At 40.4% G+C, this 12,287-nt stretch overlaps 1 protein-coding gene across 1 annotated transcript in view; it reads left to right on the top strand.

Annotated features, from left to right (window-relative positions):
* NCOA2 (nuclear receptor coactivator 2) overlaps nucleotides 1-12,287 on the top strand; it is a 198,316-nt gene that overhangs the window by 70,091 nt on the left and 115,938 nt on the right. Inside the window, exon 3 of the mRNA XM_067290544.1 lies at nucleotides 2,723-2,968. The gene's annotated coding sequence lies outside the window, so the exon portion shown is untranslated. The remainder of the gene's footprint in view (nucleotides 1-2,722; nucleotides 2,969-12,287) is intronic.

Genomic DNA, 12,287 nt, shown 5'->3' with positions numbered 1-12,287 from the left:
AGTTACCTTTCCTCATCTGAGACTTTGTAACTGGTAGGTGACTGCTCCCAATTTAGTGCAAATGTGAAGTAAAATGGGTTTGCTTAATTATCTTTGTTAGCAGTATGTGACCTTCACAGTGAATTAAGCTAACCCATTTTACTTCACGTTTTCATGGCCTAGAAGTATTTTGTGAGCAGTTGTAGCTTTTCAGCCAAGCACTGGTAACTTTGGGATGAAAATGGTGGTATCTTAAGAAACAGTAACTTGATTCTGTATGGTGTGACTATACGGTTTGAACACCGCTTGTAGGCATACAACAAAACCGATGGCAAAGGCAGATGAGGCTTGCACTGCATTTGCTTAAGCACTGTACAAGCGCCATAGGTAGTTTTTGGGTTGACTGCTGATCTTCAATTTTGGTGATTGTATGGTTCTGGTTTGAGGGGGGTGCCTGGCTTACTCCATTACGGGCTGCATGAGGTGTGCCAGGACTTCTGCTGAGGAAGGCTGCCTGACGCTTTCCATTATAGGATGCTGTTTCGAGTTTTTTATAACTTTGCAAAACATTAGCCTTTGGGGCTGAAATGTTCTAAATTGGGTATTTACCTCCAGCTGATTTTTTTTTCTGCCCAATTATTTAGCTCTATCTGAGAAGAATGTGGGGAAAAATAGTTTTTTCTCACGTGTAGATTTTTTGTTATGAACTTTTCATGGAAATGCTCTGATGTCCCTCCCTTTGAAGCAGAGACTAGAAATTAGACAGCAGCGGGAAAGCGCTGGGGATAGGCACTGGGGAAACAGGGTGAGTCAGAGCTTTGCCTATTGTCAGCACTGTGAAAATCTCAGATCTAACCAAACTGTAAGCTTTTAAAGAAATCACAGTTCTCACATGCCATTTGGAGCATGTCAGAGCTGTATGGCTGCCACTGACAATGTTTTCCTTCTTGCTGAGCAAATCTATCTTCTACTGCTCCACATGTGCCATCCCTAAGTACCAACCAAGATACACCTGGGCAGGGGTCTCAGCATGTTGTAAGGAAGGGACTTGGCCATTGTAACTGAGAGCAGGTCCGTTATTCTCAATTATTTCTCCTTGGGCAGCTTTGGAAGAGAAACTGCTTGATTTGGAGAAACAAAAGCAGGACCAAGGGGGTGGGAAGTTGATGAAGTTCAGATAGGGAAAGAGAGAGCTGTACTGGTTGGGCAAGGAGCCTAGTGGCTGAGTGGACAAAACAGCTGCCTGTTACCTAGGATTGGGCCCTGGGTGTGCTGGGCACTTTTCAAGCACTGAGTAATAGTGTGGTCCCTGCCCCCAAATAACTTAGACTGTAAATAGAGAAGACAGACTCGGTGTGTGAGGAGTGAACATGGAGAGAAAAATGTGGTGTCAGCACACTTCCTATCAGACCCGCATCTCTTTATTCTTGTTATCTTTTTAGGTGGGTTTACTCAGGAGACAAATGGATAAAAAAGGAGAAAGAAAGGAGCAGGGGGTGAGAGGAGGAGGACAACTTGGCATTAACCTAAAGCAAAAAGAGAGAGAGGGAGGAGTGGCAAAGAACGTAGCACAGGGGAAGTTTAGGCATATTTGTAGAAAGCCTCTACAATGTTTATATAAGGCCTTGATTTGGCCTTTTGCGTTTTCATCATCTGTCTCTGGTGACTTCATTCTTCAGCTTTTCCCCAGCACCGCAAGGCAAAAAAGGAGGGAGTGCAGGCACCAGATCCCTTCCTTTCCCTCACCCTCCTCTGCCTTCCCATCTGGAGGCTATTTTGAGCTTGGGGTAAGACAAGTTTAGCCCTTCTCTGTCATCGCAACAGTTCCCTGTGTTTTTATGGGCAGCAGTTTAGGAACTAGGAGCTGGTGAGTGGGATAAAGAGACGGTTGAAGGGGAGTGGGATCTAATAAGCAGTTAAGATACAGGATAGCTAGAGTTGTCAAAGGCAGTGAGATGGAGGAGAGAGCAAAGGCTGGGAGCTGGTGAACCTGCTGATCAAGGCCTGGGCAGTGGGGTGGGAGAATAAACTGTGGGCAAGGACTCGAGTTAATAGAAGTGTCTGTAGAAGAATGAAGGAGGGACAAAGGAGGGGGAGTCTGGGGGAGTGTGTGACATTGCCAAGAATGGAAAGACTGGAAATAACTGGAGATACAAGGAGATAGTCCGTAGTTTGAAAAGCATTAGGGAGTGGAGATTAAGGGAAACCTGGCAAGGACATTGAAGGTAGGAATGAAGAAGGACCAGGACTTGAATCAACACAGGTCAGAGGATATGGGGTATCAGGCTTGGAGAAAACAGGTAAAGGAGTTTGTTCTGGAAGATCATTTTCTGTAAAGATTCTCAAATGTAAATAAATATTCTTTGGTTTCAGCAGAAGCTCCTTGGGAATATGTGTTTTATCACCACCTACTGCTAGTCCCTATGGAGAGGATTGGTTTGCTTTTGCTATCAGTTTCTCGTTTACTCCTTTGCTGCTACAACTGCATAGTATATTTCTAAAGATTTCAGCTCTACTGCTGAGTTGTGTAGGTGTCAGTGTGACACCATCAGAATTTCTGATGTCTCAATTTGTTTTTCTAGAAGTTGATAATGCAAACATTTTTGCATTATGGCAGTGTCCAAGTTAAATAATGCCAAAAATAGGTTTGTCTTTGCAAAGCTCTTTAATTTGCCCCTATGAGAGTAAGCCTTATAATGCAGTATTTGACTTCATGCTGACATACTGTTTTTTTTTCCCACAGGATCCCTGCTTCATTCGGCGCACAGGATGGACCTGCCCTGGGAATGAGTCTGGCTTATGCAGTGGAGGAAGCTGTTCTCTGTAGTACCCCTGCCTCATTTATTGCCGAAGTTGGGATTTGCGTGGAGAGCGAGGCAGGGGATCGCAGGAAGGCAGAAGGTGTTCTGATGCTCTGCACTGCCGCGTGCTGCCCTGGGGAACTGTATTCTCTTCCTGTCTGTGCTCCAGAGTTCCTATGTGATGCTAGGTGAGTTGCTTATTCCTGTCTTTGCTCATGTTGATACTAACTGTATGTCTCTTGCTTTCTTGTGGATGACTTGAGATCTTTGAATCTAATTTGGAAAAGCTCTGAGCACTGATAACTGCAAGTGAGGTGGTGGGGGATGATGTTTGAAAGTGTTATGTAAATCACAATGTCATGCTAAGTACTGTGCAAAAATTAGGGTCGAGTTATGTCAGACTGGAAGCAAAGTTGTTTTCAGAACTGGAGAATAATCTTGACCTTTAATCTTTCCTCTATTTTATTTCTAAGTTAGGAATAACAGAATAACAGTAGGAGTAACCATTATGTTTCTGAAGCACTCAGAGAGGTGCACTGTTGAATTCGCAAAAAAATTACTTGTTCAGTCTTCAGAAGAAAGTTTGAGTGGCATTCAGTAAATAAAGTGTCAGACCACAGGCTAAACACTAAGGGTAAAACAGATTCCTATTTTGATTTGTGGTAATTCTGTACACTGAATGAAGTAGAGGCGCTGTGGAAATTGTGTGACATAACTGCAGGGCGTATCACGCCACATATGCAAACAATGGCAAAGTTTAGGTTTCCCTAAGCTGCCCCTATTTCTGCCATTTCCTACTTGCCCCTATTTCTGCCGTTTCCTACTTGCCCCTATTTCTGCCATTTCCTACTTGCAAGTGCGTGCCTTTGCAGGTTGATCTTCATGTAGATGTTTGTATCATGAAATACGTTGCGGTGTAAAAAGCACTGCATTTTTTGATTCTGTCAGCTCAGATAATATAGCTACGTAAAACTAAAATAACAAGTAAATTCATCATTGATCACAGGCACATCCATCTTGTGCCTCATTATTGTATCAGATACAAAGTACAGAGTGTTTGTAATACCCACTATCAGAATGGCTTGAGGTCAGAGTTTCAACTTTATTTCTTCAGTATCAGGTTTTCTATTTTCCTAGTGTGATGTCCATAGCTAGCTACAATGGTGTTGTAATCAGTAGATAACAGTGAATTTTTTGGCTAGGGCACAGTTAAGCTAAATATTGTTTTAACTTAGCTGGCTTGAATACAAAATATCTAACATTAGATCAGATTTTATGAATTAACCAAAAGTTTGTCTTTGGGACCTAGAAACACAGTGAGCATATTTGCCAGGTAAGCTGTTAGTCGGTATTGCAGAAGAGAGAGTCAGAAAAAGCTATGCAGCTTTAATAACGGGTAAATATTATATTCAATAAACAGAGTATGAATGCACATTCCACTTCCAGTCTGCTCCCAGCAGATCTAACACACGTGGCTCTCTGAAAGGCTGCAGTAATGCTTTAGTCATAGAGCAGTATTTTTAAGTGCTGCTTTCTAAGAAAACCGGAGTTATTTTTGAGTACTGCCATGCAGTGCAATTGTTTCTTTAAATCTCTGTGTTCAAAACAGTAAACAAAAAGGGAGAGGTGGGAGAAAAGGATCTCAATTTTATGAGCAGAAGTTAAAAATGAAATTATTTGCTTTACCTAGAGCATCGAGAATCGTGTTGCAATTAGCCTGATGCAATAGTACATATTACAAAACGATCACACAATTCACAGAGTCTACTCAAGAGAAGCACGGGATTGGAACAGCAGGGGTGTTGTGGGCCTGCAGGGCAACGCATTGGCAGAGCTACGCGGGGAAGATTATCGCTAATGTGGAGGGAGGAATGCCAAGAAAAATAAAAACTATACCGTTTCCGTGTATTCCATAAAACTGGGGATGTGGGATAAGAGGGAGAGTTGTTTTATCACTGTGCTTACTTTATTTCAGTGGCCCTTTTAATCTGGTATGGAAAATATTTTGTTATGTGAATTTTAAGATAGGGAAAGGAAATAATGGAAATAGAAGCTAATTTTGAGCTAATATATTTTGAAAGCTGCTAATAATATTGGCATTTTATTCCTAATTCTTTATTTCTACAACAGAAAAGTAAAATTCCTTGGGGTTAACTGAAACATCTGTTGAACAAATTGGTTCAGGTTCATGAGTCTGTTACTAATACTGAGAAGTAGATGATGTTTTATAAAACCAGTTGAGTCTGGGGTTTAGTGCCCATATTCTTTCATTTTTTATTATTATTAAAGTAGGTAATTTTAAAGTGTTGTTTTTTCTTGAATATAGCAATACTGTGATATATTTCTACTATTTCAAGCTTTACCTTTGTTTTAATGAGTTTTCTTCACTGTTGGTTTTAATCAGTATTATTAATACTCTTTATAAAAAGTCATGGGTTTCTAGGTTTTTGACAAATTCTCACTAATGCACCCTAGATTTTTTGTTTATCTTTTTCAGTGCTTTTCAGTGCTTGTGTTTCCTTGTTTCTGTAGTTTCTTCTACCCTCTCTTACTTATTAAGAAAGCTTGAATGTTAACAAAAATTGAGTTGCGTAAGAGTTCATGTGCTCCTACTGCTTTTTCCTCATTTGGAGTAATTATTTTGTCTGTTACATCACAGTTGGTGGGACGATACCATATGTGACAAATCCGTTTATGATGTCAAATGGTAGAAGCTGAGAATGCCGTAAGAGTTGAAGAGCTAATCTCATATGAATTAATAAAGCAAGAAAAAGGGAGAAATTCGAAACACTTTCTAAGATTTTGTTCACGTATCAGGAATGCTTTAATTTAATCTTATGCATATATACTCATCTGAAATTAATTTAGGATCGCTAAGGGTTCGATTTCTCAGGTACACTTCCTATCAAGATAACCACCGATAGGAAATCACAAGTAAGTGTAATTTTAAGATGTAGTTCTGTATGCTTTACTATTAAATACACAAAATCAATGCAAGGTCTTTCTTGGTTACTGCATATAACTAGCTATAATGCTTTTACACATTTTTTTGTTGATCACTGAAAGGGAAAAGTTGAACTTTGAATTTAGGCAATGAATATTTTCTTGGTAGTACCTGCATTGCCTTGCAAAACCAAGGCCGGCATTAAGCATGCCCATTCCGTGTGGTTGTAAGGTATGCCCTTTCCAGCTTCAGGGTCAGGGCACTGGACTGTTTGGCGTAGCTCAGTGTATGGGTCATAAAGGATACAAACGGAAGCTGACAATAATTTCTAATGTTATTTTAACAAATTTCCCTTTATTTTTTATTATGACTATTTCAAAAGTTGTAATGCACACCAATTATGTGATAATTTGGTTGTCTTCTTTAAAGTAGAGGGTAATGGAAGTATAAACAAAGGGGACAGAAGTGGGGGATATCACTACATTATTTTATGTGGATTTTACTGGATTAAAAAGGAATGGAAATGTATAGTTGAGTAATGAGGGGCATGTGGGTACTGGCAGCATAAGGAGCTGCCCTACAGTCGATAAGATGTTCCCAACTCCCCTTGTGTTAGCGTCGTCCTTGGTGCAGCTTGCTGAAGTTTCAGATGACACGCATGCGAGGAAGCGAGGGGGAAGTTTTGTGGCTGAAGGCCTGTGCCAAGTCTTTTTGAAGTTGTCTGCAGCAGCTGTGCTGGAGCTAAAGAAAGGCTTTCTTTGCTGCCATCGCAACATCTGCACAATCTTTAACAGCAGAATTGTTCCACTAGAATGTATCGTTTTTGCTAATCTGGGTTGCCGTCATTCGGTCTTTTTTTTTTTTTCCTCTCTTTTTAGAAATGTTCGCATTACTTTTGGGGATAAGATTGCAAAGATCTGGACTTGTGTGTTTCCATATAGAAACTGTGCGTTTCAGAAGCCAAAAAAAGCTGAGGCTTTGGATTTGAGCCTTTCAGTATCTCAGTGAGGCTCTTAAGGTTTTAGACTGCACCCTGTGAAGTGGATTTTGTACTTCCTCTCGTGTTTTGAGGATAGAGGGTGAACGTGGGGCCATTTGGGGGGAGATTTGTGCAGTGTCATTGCGGCTAAACTTGATCGCATGGCTAGCTGCCTGTAGAAGAGTGGCCTCACCCCTCTGGAGAGGATTACCCCCTTCCTCCTCATGTCAGTGCCGCTGCCACAGTTTGGGGGCGAGGTAGCTCCGGGAGCTGAAGGAGCGCTCAGCTAACCACTTCTTTGGCTGGATTAGTTAGTTGGCTGTTTGAGCTCTTTGAACATGCCTATCCTACGGTTGGACAGATACCTGTGACTGAAAGTGGCTGAGAAGAGGGGGAAGCAGGACCAACCTCTTCTGCTAGCAGATCAGCTTGTCTGCTGCTTTGAAACCATGCCTTGAATTGAGGCAGGAAGAAGGCAACTGAGGGAAATGTTTTTTTAAAGAGGCACATGAGTTAGACCCTACACTGTGTTTACTTTGAAAGTTAAGTAAAGAGAATGAGGTAAATCACATATATTAGAATTTGCAATTTTAGTGGTTTCTTTTAGTTGGAATTGTTTTGCATAAGGAATTTTAACTTGAACCTTTATTTTAACATGTTAACACTGCAAAGCTGGCATGTTTTTGTGGTTGCTTGGGCATGGTTACAAGATTGGATCTAATGGTCAGATATAAGAGGTTGTGGTCTTGGAGGGCAAAATAATTACAGGTAGTAGAGATGCTGACACTTCTCTGTATTAAGGATTTTGGTGATCTTGATTGTAAATACTGTAAATTTATAGGGGGTACTTGAAACCTAGGCTATATGTCAGGAAACATATCTGGAGGAATACATCATAAATAAAATGCCTTCGTTTTCTAAATAAGTGTTACCATTGTCATCAGGATTTACTGGATGTGCATTTGCTTTTAATTGAACGATATGATCAGTCTATAGGTGCCTTCCTGCTATAATCTGCTAGGAAAATAACTGTCAACAGAAAAGTAGAGTGCTGTTTTATGTAATTGTACTCACTGCAGAAGTTTGGTTTGTGAGATCCAGTTAACAGAAATAAGCAAAGTAAGAGAAAACGTATAGCAAACATACTGTTGCTTATTAGGGTTGTTAAATGGTGTTTTCAAAATTGTCTTTTGGCCAAATAATGATTTTTTGATTTATGCTGTGAGGACTGTGTTCTTGCGCATGCTCAATCTAAAGAACAGGAACTGTCCATAAAATTGAGCATATACTTGCCACAATTAAGAATTAATAATGTACTGTTAAAACCAACAAAACTGCTCTTACAAGTCACTTGAAATACTGTATATTGAATGCAAAAAGATAAACTGCCAGTGTGTGAAATCCAGGATATCATTTGCCTGACTTGGTGGCGTGCGAAGTGCAGGCCTTGTAGTCCGTGAGCAACAACGTCACCAGGGATTGAACATGCCCTGTGTGACAGCCAGGCATTTTCAACTGACATGTGTAAAACGTACATGTTTCCTAACACCTCAGAAATATGGTTAGATCCTAGAAATAGAGATACTTACCTAAAGTTGTCCAGTCCACACATTTTAGCTACTCATTTAAAAATGGGTACTAGAATAAGATAGTCTTAAGAACTGTCTTCAAAACTGAATGCATTTTTAATACATTCTGGTATCAGAAATGTTAACATGAGCTAAGTAACAGCAATGGAGTACTTCTTTCAAAAACAGGAAGTACCTACATTTATATAAATTGCATAGTTTCAGCTGTCATAAATGTGGTTTCAATGCAGTTGCAGGAGTAAAGCCCAAAGTAGTTATAACCAGCTTACTTCCTCTTCCAGTCAAAGTGCAAATAGCCATATAATTAACAATCTGTGGCTCGTTTTCTCTCACTGCATTAAGTATTCTTTTTCACATGTTCAGTCACTGTATTTAAACAGAGGGACCTCGACTTCCTTCAGAGCCTTTTAAAACACACATATTCTGGGCTCTGACCCGGTCTGCAGATTCGCAGAAGCAGCTGGTGGATTGCCCCTTCGGCTTGGCAGCGCAGCGAGGAGCCCTGCGCGGGTGCCTGGCGCGGCTCCAGCCTCCGCCGAGGGCAGCCTTGCCAAGTTGGCCTCCCGCCACAGTAAACTGCATGGGGCAGCAAAACCTGCTGCAGAGCTGGTAGACAGTTTCTCTCTTCAGGGACTTCCCTTCTTACATTCCATTACAAATTGGCTTTATTCAAAGTCTTTTATCATTCATTTTTTGAGGACTGATTGCTCAGCTTTTCTGGACGGCGAGTTTTCCAAGTTCCTTCACCCATCCTGCCTTTGACTGTACACATATGCTTAGTATGGCAGGCAAGCACAGCAAGTCAAAAAGGATAAGAAAGAATTCCTCTTCTGCTCCTGTACACTTTTAGGTTGTATCAAACATGTTTTAAGCTGTTTTGGGCCTTTGAGGGGAGCTCTAACATTTTATCCAGAAGAGGCCTGTCATCACTTCTCTGTCTCTGCTGATACCATCTCTGTCTCTACACTTGAGCAGCAAATACCTACTGAATATGCCCTGCTTACTGCACTTGCTCAGAAGAGTCAGCGAGGAGCCTTTCCAAGGAGGGAGAGGGAAGGGAAAGAGCTCTCCGAGGAGAGTTTCCCTAGGGAAGTTTTGCTGGGTTACTCAAGCTGCAGCACTCGCTGCGTACAAGAATCAGCAGTGGACCTTTTCCTGTTTTGACAGATTCTTGGAGAGAGGCCTTTTTTCACATGAGCGGTAGCACTGCATTTTGCAAAGCCCTTAAGAACCCTTCAGCAGAGCTCAGCAGACATCACCCTGTCCTGAATATAATATGATGGCAAAGAAAAATGTCCTTCTTTTTCCTAGCTTTCCTCTTCAGATACGAGATATAGGGGAGAATATTTACTCAAGGCCTAATGAAGTTTCCTATGTTAACAGTGCCCATATTCTGACTTTATGCAAAAAACTTAATAGGGACTATTCCATACTGCACTATCCAAGGTCTTCCCTTCTTCAGGAAAAGCTGGCTAACCCTTTTTGTTGCCACTGGAACAACCAGAAGAGCTACATCAATGGCCAGAGTTTTGGTCTATCTTTCTGAGTGGGATTTTAAAAGCAAAAGCGATCTTAACAGCCTCATCATCAAACCCAGCATATGTGGGACACAATACTTGTGAAGAGAACAGAAAGGAGGACAGAGTTCTGCTTCTTGGCTGTAATTTAAAGGGGGGAAGATAAGGGGAGACCAATGAAAGTGAGAATTGCTTTGTGTCCTGTGAAAAATAATAGTTATATTGAGGGGTTTTCATTCTAAATGGAATTTGGAAACTTCAAGACACAGCAAGGATTATACGATATTTAGCTGTGCAAGGGATTCCTTCCTATTCTTGTCCTCTAATGTTTTAAGAAAACATACAGCTGCCACTCTGAAGAGGGTGGCTGCGCAGTTTATGCTGCTGCTTCTGCCTACTCTGTGTCTGTGTGTGTAGGTAATAGTTTATTATAACATTATTATAACATTATCTTCACTCATTCAGACGAGTCTTATCTTAGGTACTTACCAGAGTTACTCATGTGTTTCTTTGCTTTGTGTGATATTGCCGTATATTCCTTCAAGGCTTAGTTCTAACCCAAGCACAGGCGATGAAACGTGCTTACGTGTTACACTGGGGTTTTATCATTGAGTTAAGGGATTGGATGGGGCTATGTTGTAAAGTAGGACAGTAGGCCAGTCAGTTTGAGGCAATCAATAGGCTGCTCTTATTCTTAGAGCAATATGGTCCAAATGGTGGTCTGTGGGCCAAGACCAGCCTACAGGAGATTTCCATCTGCTCTGCCTTTTACCAAAGAAGATGGAGAATAGCTTTGAAACAGCAGATGCTGCCCAGCAACTGGACACTATTCAGTGCCTGCCACAGACCGACTTAGAGATCCATCCTTTTGCTGCCTCCAAGGAAGAGGAGGAATGTGGAGTGGAAGGGGTCAGGTAGAACAGCTTCCGTCCTGCTGTCCAGTCTTACTTCCACAACAGTGTCTTGGAAATATTTACAGGTAGCTACTTATGGCATGTGCAGTCTGGTCAGGTTGCGGACTATCATAAGGGCTGGTAGCTTCAGTCTTTGAGAACTGACTGGTGGGACCTATATCCAACCACCAAAATATAATTGCATACCCCTTGTAATAAATGACCCCTTTTTATAAAAAAACACATCCTTTAAAACTGGTCATTAAAAATCACAGGCTACCAGGCATCTTATTTGCATATGAAGTAATTCAGGTTCAAACATCTAATTGCCATTTGAGAAGTCAAATACTAATTTTTTAAGGGGATTTTGATATTACAGTTTAATATTACCTTTTAGGAGAATCTCAAAATGAATTTCCAGCAATAACTATTACACCTTAAAAGAGCATGAGAAACTAGAAAGCTGTAGGTGAGTATATAAAACAAAAATTTGAAAATCTAGTGTATATATACTCTTCATTGCTATGCTGTGATGGTCTATAAAGATTTTATTATCCTGAGGTAATACACATACCCATTAAATATGAGCACTGAATGCTGATTTAATGTATGAAGGTCATCCAAAACAAATGCCTATATAGCAATTATCTCCACACTTGGTTGTGTATATTATGATTATCGTAAGATTAAATAGTAAATGCAGATTTGGGATTTTTGTATGACTTACATTTTTAAACTTTTGCATTTAGTAATATTCTTTCAGATTGACTACGAATTTTCACACTTACGAAACCATTAAGCTCTTGTAATGATGGAAATGGTTGAGGTGAAAATGAAATAAGGAAGCTCGTGTATGAAGAGAGCACTAGTCCTAAGATCTGGACTTTATCACGTTGTTCCTCTCTTTCAGCTGATGTTAAAAAAAAAAATCTAAATTTCATCTCTTTTGTTTATGTGTATTTATACAAATAATCTGAATTACTTAGTTCAAATTTGGTAAAATAGAGAAATATATCTGTATTCAAAAGGTTAAATGTAAACAATATACAGCCACTTAAGAGTATGAAGCCTTCTGTCCAGTTTAAACTGCTGGATGGTTTGTAGTTGTATTTGTAGCTTCTGAGGTTAGAAAGGAAATTAAATATTTCTGTCTTTCTCTTCCAAGTAGAGAAGAGAAACTTGACACACTTTCCTTTCCCTATAGATCAGGTACAAAGCAGAGGAATCAAACAGAACTGGGAACAAAAACACTTATCAAAATTACATGTGAGGTAGGTAGAGACAATTTTATGGAAATCATTGAAAATGTATGGTCTGGAATGCGAAAGAGCCGGGCGTTGTTGTAAAGAGTCATTGCAGTTGTGCTGGCCTGTAGGATGTGCTGCAGATTTGTTGTTCTTAAATTAAACTGAATGGAAGCACTGCTTCTCCTCTGTCGCAGTTCTGATTGAACTCCCTCTTGTCGGTGCTACATGGGCCTACACGAGAGCCACGTGGTCAAGTTTCCTGGCTCCTCAGCTTCACTCCTTTGGTCCTGTCTCCTCTTGCAGTTGTTTAAGCTGCTTTCTTGATCAAACTATTTTCT

This window comes from Apteryx mantelli, chromosome 2, assembly GCF_036417845.1.
Source record: "Apteryx mantelli isolate bAptMan1 chromosome 2, bAptMan1.hap1, whole genome shotgun sequence".
Taxonomy (NCBI): Eukaryota; Metazoa; Chordata; class Aves; order Apterygiformes; family Apterygidae; genus Apteryx; species Apteryx mantelli.
Note: the sequence above shows the minus strand (reverse complement) of the source record. Positions and strands in the feature narration are given on the sequence as shown.